Below are 12,132 nucleotides of genomic sequence, written 5' to 3' on the forward strand. Positions count from 1 at the left end.
TCTAGAGTAACACAATTGAAGCAAAACCTTCTTTTCGGCAATACACTCCCGGGAGAGAGAGACATCTCTCGTAATTGCTACCTTTCTTACTACTTTGACACAGTCGTCTATGTAAAGGTCTACACTAGGAGAGATGCAATCCCCCATGTATGACATCTTTGAGCCTTCACTGATGAATGTTAAGATGAAAGCACAAGAGACTAGCACCCTTTCTCAACCTAAGAAGCTTGCATCTAGGATTCAGACTAGCCCACAATCTCAAAGAAATTCCGAGAATAAGAGTAAACCCATGTCACAAAGCAATCCCTTTCATAAAAGAGAGACCATCAAGAGTTCGGCACTACCAGACTACGGCCTCCATTCAGACAGGTCTAGAGGCAAATTCGCAGTTTCAACAGTAATCAATCCAGCAGACTCAGCTTCAATCGCAATAACTTCAAAGAGCCTCAGACGCAAGATCAGGTTCAACTAGTGCCGCTACAACATTCCCAGGTGAGACCAGAAAAATATCCCTTTCCGCTAGGTCAGTCTCAGCAATACCTACAGCCTCTACCTCAACTTCAGGGGTCAGTCAATACCTGGCAAGCCCCTGCTCAACCTTACCAAGATCTTCTTCTATCCAAATAATCCCGCTAGTAGCCCCTCAGCCTACACAATTCACTCCTCAAGACAAGAAAGCAACCTATCTTACTAATAATGAAGGTTTTGGCTTGTCCTAATTCTAAACCAAATAAGAGTGCATGAGACCTAGGTTAGAGGGTTTCTACGCGCTTTACTATTAAAAAAATAAGGATGGATGAGGTGGAAGCATTTCCATCTATAGTAACCTTAACATCGACTATGTTCATGAATAGTAGGTATAGGTATCGATCAGAGAATAGCTTCATGTAGCCCCTATAGACGACATCTGTGGGGTTCATTGGAACTATATAACAAAGGTATCCATCAATCAGTCATCAAGTATGATCAATCAAGCCCATAATATAAAATTTATATTCCGCCCCCCTTTTCATTTGGAGTTACATAGGAGAGGTCCATTAGGGGCACTAGTTACTGGTTGGGTTACATTGGTCCATAGGCGCGCGAATAGGGTTCTACCAGTCTATTCTTTGGGTTGCCTTCATAAAGTGTAAGTTCGATTACATCTAGTTCCAAGCGGTAAAGAAGGGCAAAAGAAAGCTTGTAGAAGTCTTTCTGGTCCCTCTGTCCGAGAAGATATGTTTGCGCGCACCGATCTACTGCCCGATTTCTGAATGATGTATCTAGTGGAGGGTGGCTATTAGCGCAGTAAAGCCCAATTCTTCCTTGGTAGTTCCACGAATCCGAACTTGATCTGGAATTACTTAATTTCGTCAGGGAGGTGGATGAGGTAGGTTAAAGCTTTAGTGCCTTTTAGTTTGTCTAGTCAGTGCACTTTGAAACAAGCGAAATCGACCCATACTCCTCAAAGAGTAGGACCATCCAACAAGCATAACAGTTGCAATCGTAGGGCGCAAAGAGCTCGTTTGGTTTAGTCTTTGCCCCAATTCAGCATTAATCGGGTATTTTAAGCGTATTGTTGTAACAAGGCCAGGAATTCTTCATAGAGTTGGTGTGCTCCTCTTTTTCGTTTAAGGATAAATGGGTATGTCTTATTAGGGTCGTTATAGTCTAAGTAAGTAATTTCCCACCTGGGTGGGGGAACCTGAAAAGACAATGGTCGATTCATGTTAACAATTGAGTTCGTAATAAGCACGCAGTGACTCATAAGACTTTTTACTTTTCTAATGTCATTTTTTGATCTAGTGAACTCAGCAGCTTTCCCAATCATGGGCACAATCTGTTCCTGGCGAAGGCCAAGCTCGCCCGTAGCCCCTTGACCACAGTCTCCCTTGTAGCCCTATTAAAGACTTATATTCTCTATATACGGAGGTGTATGTGGGCTTTTTGACTCATACTCTAGCTTCCCAGTTGGTGGAGGTACTAAGTAGCCTTTAGGTATGACAAAAAGCTACAACTATGCATAGGAAGTCTCAGTTAATGGGATGTCAGGTTCCCTTTTAGTGTAGAAAAGCTGCTGCTCGAATTGAATTGAGGCTTTTAATATCCTAGCCTAGCCCAAGACCTGGGCAAGAAGGCTGGCTGCTCAAGCGTCTTTTCCAAGGAATTTACCACATGGGAATGGGAAGAACTTCATTTCAAGTGAGACTAGTAGAAAGGTGCACGCAAAGGGATTTTGAAGCAGGCTGATGAATGTGAAGAGCACCCTGATAAAAGGACTATGATCATTAATCGTTAGAGTTAGAATGCCATATAAAGATGAAGATCTTAATCGATCTGCCTTTCTTTGTAAGTCAACAACTAACCTGAATCCCCGAAAGAAGAGAGTTTAGGATAGTTTTTTTATCATGAAAAGCCCAACGCTCGTGCTTCTTTAGAGTAATCAGAATTATAAATGATATCTAAAATTTTATGGCATTACACTCTCTTCCTCTTTCTTTTTAGGGGTTACAGGGCTATGCTCTTTCAAAGAGGGAAAGTGGGGCGATTCTTATTCCTGTACAGTTTCGTGTTCACGTCCAGTCTTCTCTGTCCACTAGTGCAGCTTCCAGCTCTATGCTATGTATGGTAGTTGTTTGACTCGGGAATCCCTTCGCCCAGCTAGCTCGTCCGTGCATGGCTTCAGTATTTGGCCTGGTACGCAGTCCAGTCCTCTTCTCCGAATACCTCCATTGAATCATGGTTTGAAGGCCCAATTGTCCTAACATCTTGGAAAGCAAAGGAATAAAATCAAGAGTTGATAAGGTTTGGGATATTATAGCCTTTGTTTGATCTCAATATGAAGTATCATAAAGGTGAGATCAAACCACCAAAAGCTCTGAATTCAAGTTTTAGTTTAGGTGGGGCACGGGTCTCTGGAGGCTTTACTGGTCAAGACTTCTTGGTCTTTGCTCGCGACCTAAACCAACCACGGGCAAGGAGATGTGTGGTGGTACTTGGATTAATCCTGGACACCACTCCTTCCAACGCCATCTATGAAAGTGAATAGAAGTCCTCAATCAACTTCCAGAGCAGAAGGATTAGATATTGACTCTTCACGAAAAAGAGTGAAGGTTACTGACAGTTGGCCTACGGTAATAGGTTTGAAGATATGGCAACATGATGTTTATAGCGTACCGAGCCTAATAGGCTTTCTGCTTCAATAGCTCTACTCTCTCTTCATTCTAGAATAAATGCCAGTGAGTCATAGACGAAGAGTTTGAATCCTCTCTAAAGACCTTATAGGAAGGCTAGTGAGGCGGCCCTCATAGAATGGGATTCAGACAGAAAAGCAAAAATCCTATGTTACTAATCCGGGGCTTTGGTCAGAATGTCTGTAAAGCATGGAATTAAGTAAGAAATTCCTTCTCTAATCAAGTATGTAGTACCTTGAAGTTGAGACTCTTCCCAACCGTAAGAACTCATACGAGTTGTAGTCATACGTTAATCAATAAACGGTGTGATGTTAGCAATTGAGTATCAGCTGTGATCTTTTCTTCTGTGATTGAATCAGTAAGCGCTACAGATGTGATTCAACATCAGACACTATGTGTAGGAAAGAAGCCAAGTCCAGTAGCTTTTTAATAAAAAAGGAGATGGGAACTTATTAGAGTGTGGCTAAGACTCGAGTGGCCAAGTGGATGCAAAGACTATAAAGCCACGGAGTCTCCCCCTGGTTCTAGAGTAGGTAGACTAAGAAGAAGGTACGGAAGAAGAAGATAAAGGGTAGCTGGTTCGCGAAATGAAATTGATAATCTCAACTTCCTTACTTACGATATAATAAATTAATACACCAGCTCCAGGCTTTAAAGAAGAAAGACCTGGCTTCAAGGGCTTTAGCTTTGAGGAAAGAAAGATCCCAAGCTTATGTTGAATTTAGAGTGGATTTGCCTTGGTCTTCTGTGAGTTCCAGAGATTTAGATCAAGGTAGTTCAGTTCTACGAGGCTAATTCCATTAAGTCTTGTTGTGAAATAAGCTCTTGCCAACCTCTGCGGAATATAGTTAGTGTACCGTGAGTAAAGTAAGGCGGTCAAGCGCACTTAGAAAGATTACTTTTTGAATGTTGAAGATTTAGGTACAATAGAGAAAAGAATTCGCTCATGTTCACAGAAAGAAGGCTATGGGAAAGATCTCAGACCTGACTCGCTCCAGGCAGAAAAAATCCCTCCTCCCCCAGACCCGGCATAAGAGAAGGGCTAATAGCGCCTATGTGTCAAAGGAGAGTTATTGCTGGGGATCCTCTTCTCTGAGATCTTAGGTTTGCTGTTGATTGTTGACACGACTTGGCTCCCCAGGTTCGGGTAGGGATATGTGAGAGAAACTGCTACTAGTGAGGGGCATCTATTTTACTCTGATGCGAGGGAGGAATGTGTATTATGCTTTGAAGAATCCATGCCCTTCATTGTAGGATGAATCAGAGAGTAGTAGTCTATGCAAGAAGAGAAAGACGTCCCAGATACAACCACCCATTTCACTCAAAGATAGTCTCGTTTGGCCTAAGGTGAAAGACGCGGATTATACAGAGATTAACATGATATAACCTCCGATCCAGCCTTAACACAGGAATAACCCTGATCTACAAAATGTTATATCCCAGATCGTTAAGAATGCACAAAATAGGCCTACGTCCTACCAAGCCCCTTGATCCACCTACCTAGTACAAGTTCCATCACAACTGTGGCCCCTTGTTATCATCATTCCAAGCGCATAATTTTTCGCACCAAAGGTTCCGAAAATCCTGACACTAAGACCCATCCCAAAACCGATGGTTATCACCTATCCACCCTCGAAGGGACCCGTCACTATAAGCCTCCTGGAACCTAACCTAACCTAACACGGGAAATCATGTTGTGCCTTGGAATTACGACATCGAGGCTACTATCGAATAAGGGGAAAAGAGCCTGAGGTAGGTGGCAAAAATTGGAGGAATAACTCGTTATGGAAGATGTTATACTCCAGAAGAGTTGGAACTAAGAAGGAAGAAAAGAAAGGATAAAATGGGAGATATTTAACCAGTCAAGCAACAGAGGAAGAAATAAATAACGGAATTCTTGAGGATCATCAAGAACAGTGAATTCAGTGTGGTTGAACAACTCAATAAGATGCCAGTTTATCTTAGGTCTCCTGATAGCATCAGAAGCTCACAGGAATGACTTACTTAAAATCCTCAATGAACCTCATGTTGCCTCCAATATTTCCACTATAAATCTGGTGGGACAACAAAAAGGTTATCACTTTTAGAGAAAATGCTTCTTGCCTTATCAGACTTCAGTCTAAATGTCTGGAAACCTAGGTGCATCGTATATATAGTAAGATAGACAGACCCCAGGGAACTACCTTTCTTCGAAGCGCGACAGGTCTACTTTTCATATTCCCGTAGATAAAGAACGAGAGTCGGCTTCCTTAAATATGCTCTTCCTCAGTAAGAAGAGGGGGAATATAGTAGTGCCCCAATTCTTCACTTTGAACCCCTCCTTTGACTTTCCTAAGGCATATTCGGGGAGGAGCCTATTTCAATTTTTAAAATTAATTCCTGCTATAGTCACTTCAACTGCTTATGAATGTAGTTCCTAGACTGCGAAGTTAAAGAGGAATTCCTTTCATTTAACTTGTGACGGTCATTCCCCTAAAGAGGGAAAATGTAATATTTATTTTTGCTCGCAATAAAGTTAGCGTCCTGATGTCCCTTGTGTCGTTGAAAGAAGTCTAAAGCCAGATAAGATCATTCCCTAAGGGACTAGTCCTTCTATCTTACGTCTTCTACCCAATCAGCATGCAAAGGCATTGAAGGGTGCAATACTTCTATCTTTTTGCCACTTCGTCTTGTACCTGTCCTTTTGGGACAACCTCTCTCTTCACACCTTGAACCAGGACTAAAACCTATCCCTTCTATTGTGAATAAATCCTACTTAACCGCTAAAGGAACGTAGTTGCATTTCTATAAGGAGAGGGGTTTAAGCTTGTTTGGTAGAATAAGGGACATGTATGTTTAATTGCAGGTTCTTTAGAGCTTGGAGTTTAGAAGCATACTTATTAAAGTCAGGAGCGGAGATACTCGACTGATAAGGAGAGGAACGAAGTAGCGTGTTGTTGATAGAATAAGGTATGAAGTAGCTCGACATTATAAAAGGAGAGGGATTGGTTGGCTTCCCATCGATAGGTGATACCCTAATTATAGCATGCTTCCTTTCTCTGGGTATGCCTTTGGCTTCTTCCTCAGGGTCATCCCCTGAATGAAAATTATGGGACTACGGAAAGGCTAAAGTCTGATTACCTGTTATTCAAGTAGCAAGGCTTGGTCTTCTGTGAGTGAAAGAACCCGGAGCGATTGGCTGAACTTACCCTAGCCCGAGAAACTTCTACCCTCGCTTTTGTTCAATTATAAATAAATAACAAGCAAGTTTGATGGAGATTTGTAGCATCATTCAAGTAAATACATATTGAGATCGTAGAAACATGAGCTTGTGATATAGCTACACCTAATTCCGGACCGGTTAATGCAAGAACTATAAATAAAGGACCAAGATCTCCTATGAAATATAAAAGATCATTCATACATAGCATAGTACAAGCGAACCCACTTAAAATCTTCACTAAACTATGACCGGCCATCATATTAACAAATAAACGTATTCCTAAGCTTAATGCGCGAAAACAATAAGAGATTAGCTCAAGGAGTACTAAAAAAGGTGCTAACGGCAGTGGGACCCCTGCGGGTAATAAGAAGCTTAAAAAATGAAGCCCATTTCTTTGAAATCCCACTATAGTAATGCCAATAAAAACAGAAAATGAGAGACCCAAAGTAATGAGAAAATGACTTGTAACTGTAAAGCTATAAGGTATCATACCTTGAAGATTACAAAATAACAAAAAATTAAAAGTGACAAAGATGCAAGGGAAAAACTGTTGTTTCACATTTCCGGAAAGACCACCTATTTGTTTGTTTACCAGGTTCGGCACGAAATCATAAATAAGCTCTACAAAGGATTGCCAAGCATTGGGTACTGACTTTCCTCCTCCCTTTTTAGTAACAAAATGAACCAACAGTAAGACCAAACTGAGAGGTAGCAGCATAAACAAAGAGGGATTTGTGAATGAGAAATACAAGTCACCAATCTTCATAGGAAGAAAAGGGATTATCTCAAATTGTTCAAGAGGGTTGGGAATAGGAACCACCACCCCGACTCTAAGTATAAGTATAAGTTGTCGTTGTATAAGTATACGTCTAACTGGAAGTACAGGTTCATGGCGAGTTAAGTTAAAATTCTGCTTTACTTTAAGCAATGAGAAAAGACTTGTCGAAAAGGAAATAATCGGTTCGTTGATCCAGAAATGCAAGGGAGAAAGATGCATAAACGAAAAAGGAAAGAATTTATCGGGAGCAATATCAACTACCCGCTCTAATAGAATTCCTTAAACACAACGCGAAGAGACTTTACTGAATGACTTGATCGATCGTACTGTACTAGAAAGACCATAATCCTTTCATACACAATTTTTGATCCAATCTCGCACTTGGTCTGATCCTCTTTCTTGATGTTCCCTCACAGAACCTTTATGTAACCTGATCTTATTACGACGTAACTTTCTTGTTTTGATTGAATACATCATTGATTGAAACAATCATACAAGAGGTCTGATACGTCAATTACGTGTGTAACAAGTTAGAACGGCACCATGTGAGATTCTCATCCTGACTCGTTCGATTAATGGTGTTGTTGCCAGCCATGTTCCTAGAGATCTGGGATGGAAGGGTGAGGTTTCTCTCGCTTTCTATTTTCCTCCCAAAGTTCTATCCTTATAAGCTTTATACACAAGGCAAGAGCCTTTGGGTATTCTTTTCTTCGGATGATAACAGCATGACCAAAAGGGCGAGACCCGGGAGTATTGATGTCTAGGAACGGGTGGAAGGAGCCATCTCCATACCCTTTAGTGGCACGAACTAACCTCAAAATTCTATAGAAAGCATGAAGCTCGCGTTCTCGCAATCTACGGTCAATGCCATTTGAACTTCGGTAGAGACCTTAACAATAGAATCTCAAAACAAAAACTTTAAACATTGATGGTATATGGAGGATCTGGCCTCACGCAACCAAGGATTTCCAAGTAGTAAGTTGAATGAAGTGAGGATATCTATGACATGGAAGATGGACCAAAAGGTTTGGCGTTTTTCAGGCCTATTTGGACATCGGCAATCAGCCTGCCTCTTGCTGGCCTTACCGAATTATCATAAGCGATGATGTACACGGGAGAAGGAGCCAGTGAGTCCTCATAAATGTCAAGGGTGCGCAGCATGGATAAGGGGGGGGGGGGACCCATATGTTTTTGTGAAAAAAGCTCGACTCCTGTTATTTTATTGCTGAAAAAACCTAATACCTCTATTTGATGTCGATTCATCCATACTTCCATTTTTTAGGGAGGCTGATTACTTGCCGGCTGGTAGCTGTATGAGTAGTAACGTCCACGTACGGCTCCATGAGAAGGGCGGTGGGTAGAAATGGCCTTGTTATACCTCACTCTCGTCTTCAATGGGGTCTGCTATTTTTTTGGGGAGAGTATGCCAATGTGATCTTAATGAGGTGCAGGGCTTTGCATCTAACATTCGTTTGGCTTCCTTCTTCAGGAGCCTGCGTCCCAGGGTTTTTATGCAATAAACCCCTCCGACTGAAGACTAGTGGTAGGTGGCCCCGCAGAGCTTTCAGAGAAGGGAAGCCTAGTGTGTAAGCAAAAATGAACTGCGGCGAACCCTCAGATGACCTATCTAAGATTAGGGGGGGAGATCCTCAGTAGTAGTGACCCTTTCACTCTTCCACAGACTGATACATGTACCGAATGCTCATACGGGAAAGTTGTCTCCTGGGTCTGGAACAAAGTCTCCGATAAACCCTTTCTTTCTCGTCCACTCAGGGGGGTGCAGACACACCTGCACGGATTACATGTGACGGTTACAAGAATGACGGGGAAGTTAACAGTACCCGACGACATTTAGGGATGGAGGTAGACCCATCGGGCGGGGATAATCATTCCGGTCCTGGGAGAGGTGGCGACCATTATCAAGAAATGAGCTGAGGGAAGCCTTATGAGTCACTGAAACGACGGTAGGGGGCCCCTGATCTATCAATAGAGGGAGCAAAAAACGGGCTTTACCCCCCTTTACAATATGAAGAAAGAAATAAGGGTCGAAGTTTAGACCGCTTACAGTAGTTTTACCTATAGAAAAGATCATAAAAGAGGCGATCAGAATGGTACTCGAATCCATTTATGATCCCGAGTTTCCAGACATATCACACTTCCGCTCGGGTCGAGGCCGTTACTCGGCCCTAAGACGGATCAAAGAAGAGTGGGGAACCTATCGTTGGTTTTTGGAATTTGACATCAGGAAGTGTTTTCACACCATCGATCGACATCGACTCATCCTAATCTTTAAGGAAGAGTTCGATGATCCCAAGTTCTTTTACTCCATTCATAAAGTCTTTTCCTCCGGACGACTCGTAGGAGGTGAGAAGGGCCCTTACTCCGTCCCACACAGTGTACTACTATCAACCCTACCAGACAACATCTACCTACACAAGCTCGATCAGGAGATAGGAAGGATCCGAAAAAAGCACGAAATTATGAGAATAAGATCGGTTTTATTAAGGACAGGTCATATTGATGACCAAGAAAACTCTGGAGAAGAAGCAAGTTTAAATGCTCCCCAAGACAACAGAGCCATCATTATGGGCAGGGTCAAGAGCATTCAATATAAAGCGACCTTTCATTCCCTTGTTTCATCGTGCCCCCCCCCCCCCCCACACACACACACAAGTACCCCCCGACGAAGGGGGGACCAGAAAACGCCCTTCGTTTTCCCCCCTTCGTCGGCCCTAGCCGCCTTCCTTAACAAGCCCTCGAGCCTCCTTTACGCCGCCTTCTTCATAGAAGCCTCCGGGTTGACCCCGAAGACCGAATTCTATGGTAGAGAATGCTGCTTTAATAAGAATTTGGCCATGAGAGACCTTATTAAGTATTTCAAAAGAAAGGGCCTGCTGATAGAGTTGGGGGGGAGGCGAGACTAGTTATCAGGTCAGAGAGAGGCATGACCCGTAAATTGGCCCCTTCAAAATAAAAACCCATTATTTCATAAGGATTTGTTATGTGTGATATGCCGACGACTTACTACTGGGTATCGTGGGTGCCGTAGAGCTTCTCATAGAAATACAAAAACGTATCGCCCACTTCCTACAATCCGGACTGAACCTTTGGGTAGGCTCTGCAGGATCAACAACAATAGTTGCATGAAGTACGGTAGAATTCCCCGGTATGGTCATTCGAGAAGTCCCTCCGAGGACGACTCCCATACAATTATTATAGGTCCTGGATTATTCTTGGAATTTCCCTCTTGCTTGAGTAATGGGAAGCGGGCTAGTCCCCGAAAATGCCCGTTTGCTTGTCGTTGGGGATAAAAATCTTACTTGCTGAAACAATACTTGTAGGATTGCATTTTCAAAACCTTTAGAGAAAGAGAGGAACCAGAAACTATAGATTCGCCAATCACTGCCCTTGCTGCTCCTAGCTTTCTTGCTCTATCTATTAGACAACCACCACTGATTCTTCTACATTCATAGAGTGATTTACATAAAAATAAGTGGTGGATACTCTTCTTATACCATGCTTACTAAATTAAGGAATTAACCATGTGTACTTCATGCTATACCTGAATACCATTCTTTCAAGCATGAAGTCTTAACCATAGAACCATAGCTATAGCTTGCTTGCCACTTGCAAAGAAAGAGATTTTTAGAGTAAAGTCAAGCAGAAAAGCACAAACGTGGCATGCGGAGAATCCGTTTTTACAGCGTATTCTTTAAGACCTTATTCTCTAACAGCTCCTTAATGCTTTACCTCCTCGCTCCCTATCGGCTAAAGGATAAAGGAGCGATCCCTGCCATCCATATTGCGATGGCTCTGGACAACAATCTTAATCTCCTTCTCATATGAGCTTTTCTAATCCCGTTGATCTCGAGATGGCTGAGTCTGATTCACCTTGTACTGAAGGGGCGAGTGGGAGGATTCATATTAATAAATAAAAATAAATATGGTAACCACAAAGGGAGAGAGAGAACTCGTAGGACACACGACGCACCAGGAAAAGCTTTGGATGTCTCTAGTCAATGTGAAGCTGGGCGTACAAAAACAAGTAAATAAAGGCAAAACACCTAGAAAACCGAACACCCCGAAAAAAGGGGGAGTTTGATCAAACAAAGTATGTGCAGTATGTGATCAAAGGAAGGAATAGAAATAACCCTAGTAATCTTCAACAACAAGGACAAACACAAGGTACAAAGATAGAGATAGAGAGAGAGAGAGAGAGGCGCGACAGCCGCAAGGCACTTTTGCTTTGATTTGATTGTATCGGGAGATGGGCTTGCGTATTAGTTGGGTTTGCTTCTACCGAGGCAATGTTCCGGAATTTTTTTAATCTAAAAGAGCAACCGGCTGAGCACGAGGTCCCACATTGTCTCCATCAGCAACTAGGAAAAAGTCTTTGACTCTTCTTCTAGTTAACCACTGCTTTAGACTATTCCTACTATTAATAGTTCTCAATCTTACTTTTCTCGTCCAAGTCTTTCTTTGTATTGTCTTATATAGTAAGGTAAGTATATAAAGGAATAATAAAGTAAAGCTTTCCTAGAGGGAAAGGAGTGAATTATTTGAATACTTCTTCCTCTTTCCCTTCTCCTCAAGCTCTTACTCTTACTGGCGCAGATAAAGTCTTTCTTACGGCCAGACGACTTAAACACATCGCTCTGATCTCCTACCTCTAAGGACCCAAGCAAAGGATTGACTTCGCCAACCTCAGCTTAATTGAAGTCAATATTATAACAGAACTGGAAAGGGTATACCTTGAATACAGATCAAGATTCACTCATGCACTCTGGAACTGACTTAGGAAAGCTAGCCTTAGCCCAAAAATAAAGGAAGGCAGCCGAGCCGAAAGCCCTACAAAGAATATCGCTTATGAACAGGCCCAGGGGTTGTCAGTTGATAAGGAATTCTTTATTGAATTGATCATAGAAAAAAAGGATAGAAATGGAATTGGTTGTTTAAGTCGAAAGATCTGATGTTTTGAG

The 12,132-nt window shown here is 42.3% G+C and overlaps 3 pseudogenes; 1 reads left to right on the plus strand and 2 right to left on the minus strand.

The window, feature by feature from the left end:
- Positions 1–6,218: 6,218 nt before the first annotated feature.
- LOC127114508 (ATP synthase subunit a-like) lies at positions 6,219–7,488 on the minus strand (annotated as a pseudogene).
- Positions 7,489–8,152: 664 nt separating this feature from the next.
- On the minus strand, positions 8,153–9,004 carry LOC127114506 (uncharacterized; annotated as a pseudogene).
- Positions 9,005–9,261: 257 nt separating this feature from the next.
- On the plus strand, positions 9,262–10,372 carry LOC127114509 (uncharacterized; annotated as a pseudogene).
- Positions 10,373–12,132: the final 1,760 nt, after the last annotated feature.

Source organism: Lathyrus oleraceus, unplaced genomic scaffold, assembly GCF_024323335.1.
Source record: "Lathyrus oleraceus cultivar Zhongwan6 unplaced genomic scaffold, CAAS_Psat_ZW6_1.0 chrUn0528, whole genome shotgun sequence".
Classification (NCBI taxonomy): Eukaryota; Viridiplantae; Streptophyta; class Magnoliopsida; order Fabales; family Fabaceae; genus Lathyrus; species Lathyrus oleraceus.